The sequence below is a fragment of the Notamacropus eugenii genome, chromosome 7 (genome assembly GCF_028372415.1).
Source record: "Notamacropus eugenii isolate mMacEug1 chromosome 7, mMacEug1.pri_v2, whole genome shotgun sequence".
NCBI lineage: Eukaryota > Metazoa > Chordata > Mammalia > Diprotodontia > Macropodidae > Notamacropus > Notamacropus eugenii.
Genome location: NC_092878.1, coordinates 107,192,898 through 107,211,710, shown reverse-complemented (window position 1 = coordinate 107,211,710; position 18,813 = coordinate 107,192,898). Strand labels below are relative to the sequence as shown.

Here is an 18,813-nt window from a genome sequence, read left to right as displayed (position 1 = left end):
ATGAAGGAATTTAGCCAGTAAACCCCAAGTCAAGTAGGCAACTTCCAGTGATCAAAATCTACCTTTCTTAGAGAGGAGACGTAGAGGAACAGGATGAGCTGAGTTGCCCAACAGGCTGGGTCACCATTCAGGCAGCTTGGACTATGCACAGATTGTGTTTGTCCTTCATTTTCTAAGAGAACTATGACATCAGGGAAATGATGACATGACTTGCAGTTGATTTTGATTTAGAAATGAGGCAGAGAATGACCTCTTTTATCTAGCCCAAAAAAAAAAGTCAACTCATGATGGGGAGACCCTCAGCATTTCTTGGCAAAACAGGACCAATCACTATCTACATTCAATCTGAGCTAAGGGTAGACAAACTAATTAAGTGGCTTTCCTGGCTGTAGTGCCAATGGGGTATTCACAGTGCCCACAGCCGCCACGAATATGCCAGCATAATTCTGAATTGCAAAATACAACAGACTCTCCACATGGAAGACAGAACCAAAACATTTATTCAAACACCAGAAAGTCAAATCCATCACAATAGCAAAGACATCAATGTGCAATAACAGCGCAGAGCACACCAGTCCCAAGCCTTCCCCCTGCTAGGCTTCCCACAAACCATCTCCCTTAAACAAATCACAAACAAGCTCTTTCACTCTCACTAGTTGCTACCTTTTCCAGCTCTGATTGCTCTCTAACTTCCTCTCAGCTTTAGCTCCACCTCTTCCTGTTCCACCTTTCCTGCTCCCCTTCCCTCCTCTCATCTCCTATCCTCTGGTGTTCTGCACAGGGGAAGGTAAACTCCATGGCCAAAAGCTGTCTCTTTTCCTTTGGGTTTACTGGCTACATTTCTTGCTCAAAGATTGATCCTTAAACTCAATTCACTCTGGAGCTCATAGACTGGACAACAAGTTCACATCTATGTTGCACAGAGTGAATGTAACTACTAAATAGTAACTGTTTCTCTTTTTACCCAGGAATCCTGAGAGTCTTCCCCATCTAATTTGATTTTTTTTATTATTATTAAAAGGGCCATCCCCTCCAAACTCGTCTAGGTGGCAGCCACAGGTACATCAGTAGCAGCATGTCCCACCGAAAGTTCTCTGCTCCCAGTCATGGCTCTCTGGGCTTCCTGCCTCGAAAGAGAAACAGCAGACACCGGGGGAGGGTTAAGAGCTTCCCCAAAGATGACCCCTCCAAGCCCATCCATCTGATTGCTTTTCTGGGCTACAAGGCAGTCATGACCCATGTTGTCCGAGAGGTGGACAGGCCCGGCTCAAAGGTCAATAAGAAGGAAGTGGTTGAGGCTGTGACAATCGTGGAGATGCCCTCCTTGGTCATTGTGGGCATCGTGGGCTATGTGCAGACCCCACAAGGCCTGCGGAGCTTTAAAACCATCTTTGCTGAGCATATCAGTGATGAGTGTAAGAGGCGGTTCTATAAGAATTGGCATATGTCCAAGAAGGACTTCACCAAGTACTGCAAAAAGTGGCAAGATGAGGATGGCAAAAAGCAGCTGGAGAAAGACTTGAGCAGCATGAAGAAGTACTGCCAGGTGATCCGTGTCATTGCTCATACCCAGATGCTCCTGCTCCTTCTGAAGCAGAAGAAGTCTCACCTGATGGAGATCCAGGTGAATGGCGGCAGTGTAGCTGAGAAACTGGACTGGGCCCGTGAGAAGCTGGAGCAGCAAGTGCCTCTGTCCACCATGTTTGGCCAAGATGAGATAATTGATGTCATTGGGGTGACAAATGGCAAGGGTTACAAAGGTGTCACTAGCCTCTGGCACACCAAGAAACTGCCCCAGAAAACCCATCAAGGATTGCATAAGGTGGCATGTATTGGAGCTTGGCATCCTGCCCGGGTAGCTTCTCTGTGGCTTGAGCTGGTCAGAAGGGCTACCACCACTGCACTGAGATCAACAAAAAGATCTACAAGATTGGCCAGGGCTACCACATCAAGGACGGCAAACTGATCAAAAACAATGCATCTGCAGATCATGATCTGTCCAACAAGAGCATCAATCCTGGGTGAATCGAGCAACTGATCTGGATTTCCATTCTGAGGGGCAGTTCTGGGATGAGGAGAAGTGCTGACATGGTAGAGCTGGTTGTGGCTGTTGAGAGGGAATTCCTACATAGAAAGATAATATTTGTAATTCATGAGGCTTTTTTCAATATTAGGGTAGTTAGAGGGAATATATACATAAGTGTAGGTGTGTATGGGTATGTATGTATGTATGTGAATTTTATATATGTGTGAGTATGTATAAGTACATGGGTATATGCCTGTATATATATATATATATATATGTGTGTGTGTGTGTGTGTGTGTGTGTGTATATACATATATATGTATTTATAATATGTATGTATAGGCACAGGGCACAGGGCAAGATGAATATGAAAGGAGAATACCTAAAAAACATAAAATTTACTGTTGAATGGAATGTACTAGGAGAAAGAGAAAGGGAAAGGTAGAATGTAGCAAATCATCTCACACAAAAGAAGGAAGAAAGAGGTTTTACAATGGAAGGGAAGATGGGACAGATGAAAGGAAATAATTGAGCCTTACTGTCATGGAATTTGGCTTAAGAAGAGAATAGCACATCTTCCACTGGATATGGAAATCTATTTTACCCTGCAGGAAGGCGAGGGAGAAGGGGACAGAAAAGTGAAGACAACAGAAGGGAAAGAAAATTGAGGAAAGGAATAATCAGAAGCAAGCACTATTGTGGGAAGTCAGGTCAAGGGAGAGAATGGAATAAATGAAGGGAAATGTTAGTCTTTTACAACATAACTATTATGGAAGTGCTTTGCATTTTACACATGTGTGACCTATATTGAATTGCTTATTTTTTAATGAGGGTAGATGGAGGGGGAGGGAGAGAATATGGAACTCAAAATTTTAAGAATAAATATTAAAAATTGTTTTAGCATGCAACTGGAAATTAAGATATGCAGGCAATGGAATACAGAAAACTATTTTGCCCTACAGGAAAATAGAAGGGAAGGGGAATGGAAGAAGGATGGGTAGTAGAAGGGAGGACAGATTTGAGTAAGGAATGGATGAGGTTCATGCTGTCCTGGAGTGGGGGATGGGGAGAGATGGGGGTAAAATTTTGAATTCAAATTCTTGTAGAAATGAATGTTGAGAAATTAAAAATAAATAAATTATATATTTCTAAAAATATAATAAAAATAACAAATAAAAAAGATATCAAATTTGAATGGAAGTCTTGTTCCAGGAGGGACAACAAATTAGTAAGAAAATCTAATGTTTTAGTTGGTAATATAGTACTAACAAGAGCCCTTGCCTGAGGCCCTGGCCTAACATGTTCCTAGCAGTATTCAACAAGCTTAGATTGAAAAAAAAAAATCTTCCTTTTAAATTAACTATAGACTGAGAGGTATCCTTCATAATAAAGTAAAATAAATTACAAATTTAGTTGCTATTTTTTTAATATCAGGATATTTCCGGGTAACAAGTGGCTCTTTATCATGATAATGTGTTTGAACTATGTGATCCTCTGAGAAGAAAATATAGTAGCAAATATTTTAGATTTATATTAATAATAAGGGCATTACCATCATGCCTGAGAAGGTAGGTGGCTCAGAGTATTGAGTGCTAAAGCTTGAGTTAGGAAGTTCAAATCTGGCCTTTGACACTTACTAGCTATGTGACTCTGTTTGCCTCAGTTTCCTCATCTGCAAAATGTGCTGGAGGGGCAAATGGCAAGCTACTCTAGCATCTTTACAAAGAAAATTCCAAATGGGGTTCTCAGCTTTTGTACATGACCGAAAAATGACTCAACTCAGTGATCATGCCTAATATGAAATCCATTATGTTCTTTGCTATACAGAAATATGATCAATCAATTAAAGAGATAGTTGAAATAAAATATCTTATTAATTAGTAAATCTATGTAGGCAACGTCAGCCTAGTTCACAGGGGTAGGGATCCTGAGGCCTCAAGGCGACACACATAGCCCTCTACAACCTCAAATGAGACCCTTTCACTGACTGCAAACTTCACAGAACAAATCCTTTTATGAAGAGGGGATTTGTTCTCTGAACAAGTTTTTCAGCTCTATTTGGAATAATTAAGATTATGCATTCACACTAAATTGAATGCTGTTACACAGTTTTATGGTGTTACCCATTTTTTTATTCTCAAATTGATTAGAACCATGTATTATTTTTTGGTGTAGACTTAATTGAATTTTCTTTGTTGCTTTAATTTTGAAAAAGTGACTATAATTAATAAGAATTTTCATTGACATGAAATAATGCTTGTGAGTTTTATTTCAGAAATAATATGTCTATTTCCCTTCTTCTGGTAATCCATTTAAAATGTGCATATTTAATGCAAGCAATGGTAAAGATAGGAATCTATTTTATGTATCTTTTTTTTTTATTCTAATAGTCCAGTTTTTACAACTACATTTTAAAATCCTCGTCAGAAACTGTGCTGTGTTGGCTTGTTTGTAACCTACTAGTATCTCTGATGCCAGTATAATGGCTTTATGTAATAGACATTGAATAAATGTTTGCTGCTAGTGATGATGACAGTCTTTGTTGAATATATTACTGAAAACAATATATACAATGCAACCTCACATCAAATAAGCTAGCAATTCTTTTTAAAAAAATTAAAATTAATGCAGTTGGTATGACTTTTCCTCAGTAAACTTATGCTGTCTCCCATTGCCAGGCCTAGAGGCCTGTGGGCTGCCCGAGTCTTACCTTACCTCTATCGGAGGTCTTCGGCTGGCCAAACCGGATACTCGTATGAGAGAAGAGACCTATCAGAGTAGAACAAGGGTTGAGCTTTATTCAGGGTTCTGCTTACAAGTGCAGGGGGAATTCTTCCTTAGGAGGGAGAGAGAAAGATCTCCCAAGGAGGCAAAGATCTTACAATAAGAGATTGGAAGTAGAAGTGTAAGTGGGGAGAGAGGGGGAGGGAAGAGCGGAGAGAGGAAAAATGGAGCCTTCTGTCCTGTCAGCGCCCCTCCCAGGCTAAGAGCGCTTTCAGGCTTTCCTGATCCTAATTAAGCTCTCCAGCCGCATAGTTTGCACCTGAATACCATGCTGTTAGATAACAATAGGTGTGCCCAGATCCGGGACAATCTCGAGGGCGGGGAGAGCTCTCTCCCATCACGTTTCTCACGGGAAGAGGCGGAAATACACGAGATAGCTCGGTTCACCTCTTCCCAGTCGTTTCCTGGGGGGCCTCGTGAGAACTCTAAGATTTAGAAGTTCCCACCTTTACCCGCCCGAGACTGTCCACATGGAATTGAGCTTCCATCCCCAGCACCCATGATGATTTTTTTAATTTTCTAAATAATCACAAATCATTCATTTATTCAAGGAAATGACCAAAGATTTAGAGCTCAAAGGGATTTGAAAAGGCATCAGATTTAAGCCTTTCACTTTATATACGAAGAAACTAAGTCTCAGGGAGGTTAAGTGATTTGCACAAGGTCACTAAGCTAGTACATATCAGAAATGGGATTCAAAAACAAATCTCCTAAATTCTAAGTGCATTGCTTTACCCACTAGATCATAATTCAATAATTTAATGTAGTAATTCTACATCTATGCAACAAATCAAAGTAAAATTTTCCAAAATATATCCCTGAGCCTGTCCAATGATTTCTTCCTTTATTTTTTTTAACAAATTATAATGAGGTATCTGCATGTTTTCTTGAATAAATGCTTATTTCTTCTTTCTTTATTGAGATCCCATAACCAATAGAATAAAAGCTCCTTGAGGGTGGGAGATATTTCGTATTCATCTTTGTATTCCCAGAACTTTGCACAGATACTTAATGTATATTTTTGAATGATTAATTGATTTATTCCGTATCTCTATCCTTATTGGTCAGAATAAAATACAGAATATCATCTTTCTTCCTTTAACTCTTGAGATATGAGATTGTCACTGAGGCAAATGAAGTGATGGATGCATTATTTGTCATGGGATAGTATTTCAGTAATATTCCTACTCTGTCACATATTGCCTTTGTGATTATTTATATTACTTTCAAGAAAGCATAATTCATTTTGGGACAGATGATAGCACTAGGAATTCTGAAACAAAATTGTTAGGGATTATAAATTCTCAGACAAGTAACTTAAGACCTACACTGCTAATGTCTTAATTACTGGTGCCAATTGAAGATAAAAATTTCATAATAGTTCTATCAAGAAAAGAACTGGTTGTCAGATTGGCTAACATGACAAAACATGAAGATGACAAATGTTGGAGAAGACGTGGGAGAGTTGGTACACTAATTCACTGTTGGTGGAGCTGTGAGTTGATCCAACCATTCAGGAGAACAATTTAGAACTATGTTCAAAGGGCTACAAAAATGTGCATACCCTTTGACCCAGCAATACCACTTCTAGGACTGTATCCCCAAGAGATCATAAAAATGGGAAAGGGTCCCACATGTACAAAAATATTTATAGCTGCTCTCTTTGTGGTGGCCAAAAACTGGAAATCAAGGGGATGCCCATCAATTGGGGAATGGCTGAATAAATTGTGGTATATGAATGTCATGGAATACTATTGTGCTATAAGAAATGATGAACAGGAAGACTTCAGAGAGGGCTGGAAAGATTTATATGAACTGATGCTGAGTGAAAGGAGTAGAACCAGGAAAATTTTGTACACAGCAATAACCACAGTGTGTGAGAAATTTTTGTGGTAAACTTAGTGCTTCGTTGCAATGCAAAGATTTAAATAATTCCCAATGGTCTCTTAAGGCAAAATGCCTTCTACATCCAGGGAAAGAACTATGGAATTCGATTGCAGAATGAAGCAGATCATTTTCTTTTGTATTACGTTTTAGTTTGTTTCATGATTTCTCCCATTCATTTTAATTCTTCTTTTAATTCTTTTAATTCTTAGTCAACATGACTAAGGTGAAAATGTTTTTAATAGGAGTGTATGTGTAGAACCTATATAAAACGCTGTCTCAGGGAGAGAGCAGGGAGGTAGAGGGGAGGGAGGGGAAAAATCTAAGATATATGGAAGTGATTGTAGAACAGTGAAAATAAACAATATAAAATAAAGAAAAGAACTGGTTAAAAATTATATTTAAAAACACGACTTAGATTGCTAGCCAATAGCTTCAAATGTAGGAAAAATACCTCTTCACAGTCCTACAGCAATTTAATTCACCAAGATGAAATAATTCTCATTGAACAGTTTATAAAAGAGCAGAAGTCAGTTGATACTCCTGATACAATTCTGAGTCTTTTTGATTGTTAACATTAAGTTGTGAACATTCAATAAATGCTAAGTGAATGAATGATAAATATGAGTCTTTTCTCAATGTTTCCCACAAAAGGATTTGCAGCTCCTTCAATATAACCCAGTGCCTCTTTCCAGCAATAGAATGCTGAATATTATGGCAATTAATTGTTTAAACACATTATGAAGGATTATGATGAAAGGCAAACATAAAAGTTAATAAACACTTGGCAACCAATTTATTTTAATAGCATTTCCTCTGCCAAGCCAGCAGATTTTTCCAGGACAGAGCTCCTTTCTATAAGCAGCCAAGATATCAGGGAAATTGACTTTAAACGGATTCAACACATTATTACCTATAGTGTAACCAAAGACCCACTATTATATCATTTTTGTTGCATGCTTAAATGAAAGGAATCTTAGGTTTCTCCTTGATCTGTTTAGTATACTAAATGTGCTTGATTCTTAGAAAGAAAGAAAAATCATAATTTGGTGCTTCATTAAAATTATTTGTAGAAAAGTCAAAAAACTTTGGAACTAGCAAATCATTCATGCATGTATTCATTCAACAAATATTTATTATACCCTAAGACTGTATAAAGATTTGGAAGAGAAAGCAATAGTGAACTGAGAAAGTTCACATAAGAAAAATGTAATGGATTATGATGTTATTTGGAAAAATAGTCATTTTCCCTTGCTAAGAATTCCATTATTAAGGCAAAATATTGTGTGGAGCTGTAAAAGTAAAACCAGACCAAACTTATCCTCATTTTTCCTTAAAGAGTCAGTTACTAGATCCATATCCTTTTTCTACTACTTACTAGTTATGCATGGAAACTTTACTTAGATGATGAAGTCAAAGGACCTGGATTCAAATCTTGCCTTTGTTAACTCAATTACTTAAGCGACCTTGGGCAAGTCTATCTCATATGGCAAGTAAGAAGGATTGACTGGATAATATTTGGGGCTCCTCCCAGCTCTAAATCTGTGATGATGAATTCAAGGATGAATTCAAAAGTAATATAACTAATACAATTTCTATCAAGACTCTACCTCCTAAATTCCCTGAAGCAACCTCTCCCTTTTTTCTCTACTCATCTTTCTATCAATTCTTCCTTCACAGTTTCCAAGAGCTCTGGAGTCAGAGGGACATGAGTGCAAGTCCCTGCTCTGATACTGACTAGGATAATGATTTTGAGTGCTAGATTTGTAGTCAAAGGACCTACTTTGCATCTGCTACTTACTAGCTTTTTGAATCTGGTCAAATGGCTTAAAGTGTCTGGTTTTCAAGTTTCTTCACATTAAAAATGAGGATACTGACTTTTAAAGCCCTTTCTCTCTCTAAATGCCCTGTCCTATGATAATCCTAATCCCCCCCCCCCCAATTTTCATGTTTATAATGAACAAAAATGTACTAAAATTTTCAAGACATTTGGTATTGCGTTAGTACTGAAAAAGAATTATAGGTACTTGTTCCCTGATGAATAGAAGTAAAAATGTGAATGGACACCAGCCAAATGGATGGGAAGTTGTACCTAATGACAACCACAAAAGATCTTTCCAACTGAATGACTATGATTCTAAAAGTTCATCAATGAAACTCAGCTTTCATATTCATGTGATAGATGTTTTCCTGAACATTACCATTAGAAGGGTTTTACTTCTTTTATGAGACTGATCAGCTACTAAGCTTCAGTTTGGAATGCTGACTTCTTCCCTATTCCTCCAAAACCAGAAAAGCAACACTGCTTATTTGGTTGTTGTTGTGTTTGTCCTTAGTTTGCAAAGGGTACATCAGGGAGGTGAAGCCATGATATACAATTGAATTGCTTTTAAGTGAGGCAGGTCAATGCAAAGTCACCAGCTTCACTGGAGATGATCCTGGATGCAATGGGATACCTTGGCCTTTTTAATCCAAGATCTTTAACAGGTCTTAGTTCAGTGAGACAATCTCTGATCAATGATTAAAGCTAGCTCTTAAAAAAAAAAAAAAAGAATCAATCTGGGAGGGGAAGACCCTCAGCATTTCTGGGCAGAAACTCCACTGATTTTAAATGACAGAAAGGAAAACAAGCTGACCTTGGGTAGATGGGGCAAGAAGAGAACACTCATTTATACTGTCATTTTTCTAATAAAAATCCATTCTTCTGATTCTTCTCTAGAGAAAAAAAGTTCATGCTTCATATTAGAAAAACCTTCCTGATAATGAGAGCTATGTCATGGAGGAATAGGCTTTGAATATGGATATTTTCTTCTTACTGGTGATCTTTTAGCACATGCTAGAAGACAACTAGTTAGGTTCATAGCGGAGAGGATTCTTTCAGATGTAGGCTACTCTGTGCCACGGAGGCCCTTTCCAGTTCAAAATATCATGGTCTCAAAAGTGAGAATGCTAATTGTAATCTTGGCTTTTGCTAAGATTTTCACTTAATCACTGCCATTTTTCAGTTTCTTTGCAGTTCTTCAGTCATCAGGCATGTCTAACTCTTCTTGGGGCCTACAGGAGGCCGGGGTCTTCTATCCTCCACTATCTCCCAAAGTGGTCATTGATTCTATGACACTATCTATTCATTTTATCCTTTGCCATCACCTTCTCCTTTTGCCTTCAAACTTTCCCAATATCATAGTCCTTCCCAATGAGTCCTGTCTTCTCATTATGTGGCCAAAGTATTTAAGCTTCAGCTTTAGTATTTTACCTTCCAGTAAATAGTCTGAAGTAATTTCTTTAAGTATAGACTGATTAGATCTCCCTGAAGCCCAAGGGACTTTCAAAGATCTTCTCCAGTACCACAAATTAAAAATGCCACTTTTCTTAAAGTCCAACACTCCCAGTCATACATTACCCCTGGAAAAATCATAACTTTGGCTATATGAACCTTTGTCAGCAAGATGAAGTCTCTCTCCTTTTTAGTATGCTGTCCAGACTTGCCATAGCTTTCCTTCCAAGGATCAAGGGTCTTTCATTTCTTCTCACCCTATTTGTCAGGTCAAGATGGGACAAGCTGCCATGATCTTAGGGTGTTTGGTTGGTTGGTTGGTTGATTGGTTTTGTTTTTGGTTAAGTTTCAAACCAGCTTTTACACTCTCCTCTTTCACCCTCATCAAGAGACTTCTTAATTCTTTACTTTCTGCTGTCAGTGTTATTGTCTAAATATCTAAGGTTGCTGATGTTAATTCTGGCTTTTGATTCATCCAGCCTGGCATTCTGGATGATGTACCATGCATATAAGCTAAGTAAATAACATGACAGTATACAGCTTTGCCATACTCTTTTCTCAATCTTAAACTGATCAGTTATTCCACGTTCCGTTCTAATCATTGTTTTTGATCTGCATACAGATTCCTTAGGAAACAATTAAAATGATCTGGTACTTCCTTGCAAAAGTCACATAGCTAATAAGTGTCTGAGGCCAGATTTGGAATTAAGTTTTCCTAACTCCAGGCTGGATACTCTATCCATTGCACCACTGAGGTGCTCCCTTTTCACTTTCAGTAAAGGTAATAAGGCTCACATTCTTCAGCTTTCTAAGTCGCTGTGAAAATTTTTAAGGCAGGGTGGTATAATGAAACATAATGGACCTGAAAAAAGAGGACCTGAGTATGAATCCCAGCTCCTCTACCTAACTAGTTGTGTGAACTTTGACAACTCACTTAACCTCTCTGAGCCTCAGTTATTTAAGCTTTAAAATGATAGACTGGGTTACATCACTCTCTAAAATCTTTTGCAAACTCTAATTTACAGTTCTCATGGAATAAGGACAAAGCCAAAGATGCTCATTTTCAAGAGCTTGCTCAGTGATCTACCTGGTGAAATCCCCAATATGGATGTCTGATAAGCCTGCTTTGGGGTATGTGCAGTGGATGTCTCTGCTTTCTACTTCAGAGTATACACAGGTAAGCTATGCCTATTGTCTGTCTGCTTACTTTGTACAAAGAGGGGTGTTTTGATTGATTATGGAGATGGACTTGCATGTAAATAAAAACAGTTCCAATGACTCAATTTCTGCCTTTTTTCCTCCTTGCTTGTGGTCTATAGAAAAGCCTGGAGCCAAAATAACATGAACATTTTCTTCAAGAAAAGTTCATTTTCTATGCACTAACCTGTTTTCTAACTTAATGTTGATTTTAACCTTCAATTGAAGGAATCAATCATTTGAACACATACAGTTGATTATTATAAAACTTCCATATCTAGAACTAATAATTATTTTCTATTGAGATGCGGTTAATTATTTTTCTTTTTAATAGTATTTGATACTTGTCATGACCATTCTCTTCTTGAAGAAAATGTATAACAAATCAGAACATGATACACAAACACATACACATGCACAGACATGATCTGCTACAATATGTGAGTGACTTCCATATTTCTCTCTCTGAGTGTGGCAGGCATTTTGCCTTGAGATCCTCCATTGAGATTTTTTTTTTTTTTTGGTAAGAAGTTCTTGCATTATTATGAAATTCCAAGTCTACCAGAAAAAACTCTCGCACACTGTGGTCGTTGCTGTGCACAAAGTTCTCCTGGTTCTGCTCCTTTCACTCAGCATCAGGTCATATAAGTCCTTCCAGGACTCTCTGAAGTCTTCTTGTTCATCATTTCTTATGGCACAATAGTACTCCATTACATTCATATACCATAATTTATTCAGCCATTCCCCAATTGATGAACATCCCCCTGACTTCCAGTTTTTGGCAACTACATAGAGTGCTGCTATAAATATTTTTGTACATGTGGGACCCTTTCCCATTTCTTAGTCTGACTACATAGCATGACTATAGTGAAAATATACTCAATAGGAAAGTATATGTAGAATCTATACAGAATTGTATGCAGTAGTGGGGAGAGAGGGGGGGAGTGGGGGGTAGGTGGTGGGGATAAAATCACAATTGTATGGCAGTGAATGTTAAACATTACAAAATAAAAAAATATATATATATATATAAAATATATAAATAAAAAATTAAATTAAAAAAAAAAAAAAAGAAAGAAAATGTTCATGTTATTTTGGCTCCAGGCTTTCCTATAGACCACAATTCAGCCACATTTTCCAGTACATATTTTACTGCCCTCCCTAGTACCTTCACATTATGGTCCCTGAGTATTAGAGGACATGAGGCCTAGTTTTGTAGGGTAATGGCAGAGGTTCTCTTTCTCTCCATCCTCTGGTGGAGACATTGGCATTTATGCTGTTATAGGCTTCGAAGTTATCCTCTGTCTTATGCTTACTATGAACATCTCAAGACAAAGTGATGAAATATCTAGTAAAATAGGATTTCTTCTTGTGTCTAGTTTTATGAAGAAACCAAGTGCACCAGTCCTTTCCTTGGTCTCTCCAAAGAAAGCCCTCTTTCCATTTCAGTATATCTCCTTTTTATCTTCTATTCCACTCATTATAAGAATGTCAAAATTAATAAAGTTTAGTTCTTATAATAATATCACTTCCATTTGTTGTTCTGTTGGGGAAAAATATTTTGACTACTAATACTTATAGGAGGATAGGGATTTTAATTGCATCAATGATTGCAGTAGTAGAGAACTTTGGATAAGGAAATTCCCATCAACAGTTGCAGATTGGTATATTATCTTTAACTTAAAGTCTTTGACATTGATAGGTTAAGTGACTTGCTTACGTCTCCCAGTCCACATAAGTCAGAGGTAGTATTTAATGCAAGTCTTTCTCCCTTTGAGACTAACTATTTATCCCCTCTGTTATACTGGTTAAGGTATGTTTATGAGATCCCAAATTCTAATGACCTTTGCACTTTCCACCCTTTCTCCTGTCACTCTATCAACATGAAAGAAAAGGACTTTGTGATCATCTCTCATTTTTCCTATGACTAAACTATTTATTATCTAGTTGGTCTGGGAGTCAGACAGAAGTCACAATCTATCACTGAGACTGATCTAAAAGTCTGTCTATCATGATTAAGCTTGCCAAAACTTTGGCTTCCCTGACAGAGATGTCAAGAACCCTGGTCATCCCATGCTCATTTGTCAGACATCAGCAAAGGATTTTCTGGCAGTTTTTTTTTTTACTTTCTGATTTTGCCTCCCTTCTTCTGCTTATGGCATTTCTATAGAATGCAGTTTTAACAATTGTTTAAGCATATCAGCTTATCAATAGTGAACATACATCTATAAATTCAAGATCTCAACACTTATTTAACTTGGAAAAATAATTTCATCATAGACAATGTGATTGTAGAGTCAAAAATATGGAAACAACATTTTCTTCATAGAAACGAAGATCAAAGTCCAATAACTTGTGGAAATTATAAAATTTTACCTGGTTTTTATCAGACAGTACTGCAAAATTTATAATTTTTTTCTAACTAGAGTTTGGATAATTGTTACTAATACAGCAATGTTCCAGAATCTAATAACGTACATATAGGTCTTTCACTCAATGTCTTGACAGGAGTTTTGATTTTTTCACTATTACAAATATCAAGGAAATACATTTTTTAGCAGTTGCTTTGTTTAGTTTAAGTAAACTACAAAACAAGAGGTCTCAAAGAGATGCGTATAATATAGACACTGCTACTGTCCATACATTGACTTTTTAGTATTAAAATATTCCAGGTAAGCAAGATTTCATCTCAGGTACAATGGAAGTATATTAAACAGCAAGATAAAAAAGCTAAATGGATAAGAAATATAGAATATTCAACTTTTCTATATTTAGTATTTCCATGTTTTCCAGTTAATCCCTTAGGAAATTCCCCAGAGATAGGTTGACTGACTTATCCAAGGCCACATAGCCAGTATATGTAAGAGATGGTAATGAACACAGGTTCAAGGCTGACTCTTGATCCTGTCTGTTACACCTATTAAGTCATGTACCACTTGCAATTAGTCATTATATCATTGATTATATTATATCATTGATATCATATCATATATCATTATATCATATATATTATATCATTGATATACCATTATATCATTGATTAACACAATGATTAGTTGTCTACTATAATTTAACTCCTTAACACAAATTATCTTTGATTATGGAATATTTACGAAGATTATAGCAAGAACAGAGGCATAAACACATCTGCCCTCACACCCTCATAATGTGACCTGTGCCTTAATTATATATACTATTTGGGCCTCTGGGGAGAATGGTTTCAAAGCTAAAGCAGTCACCATGAAATATTCACCCTACCAATATCACTTCCAGCTTAGCCAATGGACCAGTCACTCCCTCATTGAAAGGAATTCATCTCGACTGCAATGGATCTACTGCTGCACTGAGTCAAGCAGGTTACTCTTTATAAGTCAGCTGCCAATAAACTCTGGCATAACCCCAGTGACTGGATCTCTGTTTCTCCAAATTTTTAAAGTCTCCATGAATGCTCTGCTTTAAGATAGGGCCTGAGGTCCTGCCTCTTCTTTCCAACTTGAAGATTCATAATAGATTACCCTGCCACCACTCCCAGAAATTATTAGTTCTAGATATGGAAGTTTTTTAATAATCAACTGTATGTGTTCAAATGGTTGATTCCTTAAATTGAAGATTAAAATCAACATTAAGTTTAGAAGATAGGTTAGTGCATAGAAAATATATAAATGTTATGGCCTCAACCTGACTCATAAAAAGTCATCAATAATGACAAAAAATGGAAATGGAAAAAAGCCAGAGATTAATTACCACCATTTCCTAAAAAAAAAATATTGATGGAAACAAAATGTGCTATCATCATAAGAGGATGCCAAACAAACCCAAAAACTTCCTTAAAATTTGAACAGTTGTACTGCTTGCCAGGTGATGTCAGCCAAGATGTTAGCCAAAAGCACTTCTGGCTTAGAAAACAGACTCATCTATAAACACCATGGCATATGATTGCAGAAGATTATGAGCAAAATCACCATATAAAACTGCATAAAGAAGTGGAAGTGAAAACAAATATGCAAAAATTTGGCAAGCAACTCAACTAAGTCACAGCATAATAATTGCATTTGTAGATGAACCTGGCTAGACATCAACAAAGGAAAAATGGGAGAGATTTTTAAATATTTCTATGATAATCTAATTTAATAATCAATGACAATGAATCAATGTATTGAACTCTCAGTCTACAGTCCCAAGGGTCCTCTAACAGGAAGCAGAAATCACGTTTCGGAGCATGAGAACAGAAACTGCACATGGACCAGAACAAGTTAGGGAACGGGTGTTTGAGGCAACACAATCTTGAAAGCGTTAATGAGTCACTTTCCAAGAAGGAAGGAGGGAAATTACCAAATGAATAGTAAAAATATGTAATATATGTTATGTATGTATATATGCATATATACATATATATATTATATATAGGTCATTGAGAGAACATTGATAACCATCAGCAAATTAGCCTTCTTTCTCTCAATTATAAAAGTTTTCTGAGAATGATCAACATGAGCATTAAATAGCTCCCTGATGATCATCATACCTCCTAGATAGATGTAAACATGAAGATAATTGCTGAACAACATTTTTTTATTATTACATTCAAGCACACTATACATTATGTAGACATATTCACCCTAGAAATACATGCCATTGTCATAGATGTTCTATACAGAGTTCAAGGGAAAGAGAATTTCTGCAAATGAGTAGGTACGCCAAACACAACTTATGGTAGAATATACACATAAGTATGCATGCATTTATGTATATACATGTGTATATTTATATATACACACATGTATATGCACATGTACATGTATAGGTATATGTATGTGTGTATATATGTATACATACATATGTATGTTATATTTTCTTACTTACATCAAAATCCAAAATGCTATAGAATTTCCAATCAGATTCATAATTAGCCATGAGAACCCAGACTAACAACTGATATGGAGGGGAGGGAATATACTAGATGAAAACTCCTTATTAACATATGTCATCAAAAGCATCAAGTCAGTTAATCATCACATCTCTCTAGCTTAATCAGTGTAGTTGGAAAAGTTCAGGCAAGAATTACTTAGTTGGGTTGTATTTAGGAAACTGAACAGTACTTTTAATTATCACAAGATACATCCTATCACAAAATCATACATTCTATTAAGATATGGCTAATTTTTTCCTGTTTAATATTATTTGATATTTGTCATGACCATTTTCTTCTTATCACAAAAGCCCATATTTTCATTCCTGACAACATTCTTCCAATGACGCTCTATGAATGTCAAGCTTGGAACAATAAAACCTGAAGAATCAAATGTATGGTTTTAAAAAATGTTGATAGAAAGGTATATAGGGGATGCATGCAGGCTATAAAATACTTCTAACTATGGCCTATGTACAAGAATTAGAACAAAGGCTATCATTGAAGAAATGGATATTCAGGGGAAAAATGGGTCAGTCATGCAGCAAGAATTGGGGGATAGTATATGACTATTCCTTGTCTTGCTCTGGGTCCTATGGAATATTACACACACACACACACACATACACACACACACACAAAATACATAAAAAGTCTCCTGCCTATTGGGTAGATGCACATACTTGAAGTTCTATGAATGGTTAAGAATCTGACAGGATGAAAATATATGGGGTATAATGTATACCCACAGAAATAATGCCCACATCAATGGATCAGTAAAATATTGAAGGAAAAACATGCCCCCAAATATATTTCTTTTCATATTTTAAAGAATTCCTTTAATCAAATAGCTGATATGCCAAAGCATTGAAGCATTTCATCCATCTCTTCTGTATCAGATGTTTTGGGCCTCATGATTAAGATCAACTGAATTGATTGTGCAACAATTCACTTCCTTTCATTGTGTTGACTGTAATGAGCTGCTAAGAAGTGGAATAGTAGTCTATTTCCTGTACACTAAGTTTTAAATAAGAATACACAAGTGTTAGAGAAATAAGCCTAATGTTATTATTCTTTATTGGATGCACACTAAGGGGTTTTTTTCTTTCATGTTAAAGATAAGATCTCAGAGACAATCTTTCAGTATTTGAGTATTTCACTGAAAGTTTAAAAATGAAATATTTTTTTTCCCTAACCCCTGAGAGTTATTAGAAGTACTATGAAAATTTCTATGTGGCCAGAGGATAATTACTGGAATCTCAAAATGGAAATTAATTGGCTGAGACATGGTTGTTCCAATAGCATAAGAAATGTACTGTCTGGTGGCTCAGTGGATAGAGCATCTGGCTGGAATGAGGAAGACTTATGTTCAGATTTGACCTTAGATACTAGCTGTATGACCCTGGACAGATCATTTAACCTTGTTTGACTCATTATCCTCATCTATAAAATGAACTAGGAAAAGAAATGGCAAACCCCTCCATTCTCCTTGTCAAGAAAACTTTAAATGGGGTCACAAAGATTCAGACTTGACTGAAGACACTGAACTGAACTGAAAAGTCTGAACTACAGTCACCTCCTTAGGAAGGGTAGTACATCTCTCCATGGCAAATGAAATGTGAATCTACCACCTAGTAACTGTGCTATCATTTTACTTCTAAGAAGAAATTTGAGAAAAGAAGACCAGAGAAATTTTCTGCCTCTTCTATCATCAGGGAATTTCTTCTTCTTCTCCCTGACTGACATGATAGAAAGAAATTATATTATATACAGATTATTAAAGGACTTTAATAGTTAAATCGTTCAGTAAGACTCAGAATCTCATCATCTGGTCTCTGTATAAATTTCTTGTACACCAAAGGAATTTGTAGAGACCTATGGGATTTTGATATATTTCAATTCTATTAATATTGGTTAATTGCTGAGTAATGCATGCAACACTGTGCCAGATGTAAAAAACAAAACACAAAAACAAAGATACAAAAAAATAAAAATTAGTGTTTTTCCTCAGTCTACTGGGGCAATACTACATGTCCATAAATAAGTGAATGCAACAGTACATGCAAAATAATTCGAAGAGACAAAGTATGCTAAAAATGGAATTACCCTGTAGTACTATACTAAATGATCTTGTTTCTAATTTGTCAACCATGAAATTGTCTTACTTAACCTGTATTTGGTTGTTTTCTTGATTTTCATTATTTCTGTAGATGTTCTCTTTTTATTTCTTCCAGCTCTCATTGGGATAGAAGAGTTGTTTGATATTTTGATATAAAGATCAATCTCCTCTTCCCTTAGGAAATGGAAAAATGCAATAGAGAAGGCTAATAAATGAAAGAAAAAGACAAAGTTTAACTTTTACCACTGGTGAGCAGTCAGGGAGTAGAAACACTGCTCAAAGACTTGCCAGTCATCTATCAGCCTCTTGATCAGCATTATCTTAGATTCTGGGGTGAAATCTCCATGTGGACCTGACCAATGTGGGATTATTTTAAAGTTTTGTTTTAGGGGGAGGTAGGGAATCCCATAGTGGCAGAAGTGTACTCTTTATTATTCTGCTATAATATACAAATCAAATGTACACTTTTTCTGAGTCATTGGGAAGGATATAAAGACTAATCTTAGATCTAACAACTTATTGAAAACAGGTTTTAAATGCTTGTGTCTAAATAATGTATTTTGAGTTTGAGTCTCAAAACCACATGCAATGTACCATTTCTGTCATGTTAGTTTTAATTTTCT

General features: G+C 36.4%; 1 pseudogene; it reads left to right on the top strand.

The window, feature by feature from the left end:
* Nucleotides 1–1,075: 1,075 nt before the first annotated feature.
* Nucleotides 1,076–2,025, top strand: LOC140514731 (large ribosomal subunit protein uL3 pseudogene; annotated as a pseudogene).
* The last annotated feature ends 16,788 nt before the right edge of the window (nucleotides 2,026–18,813 follow it).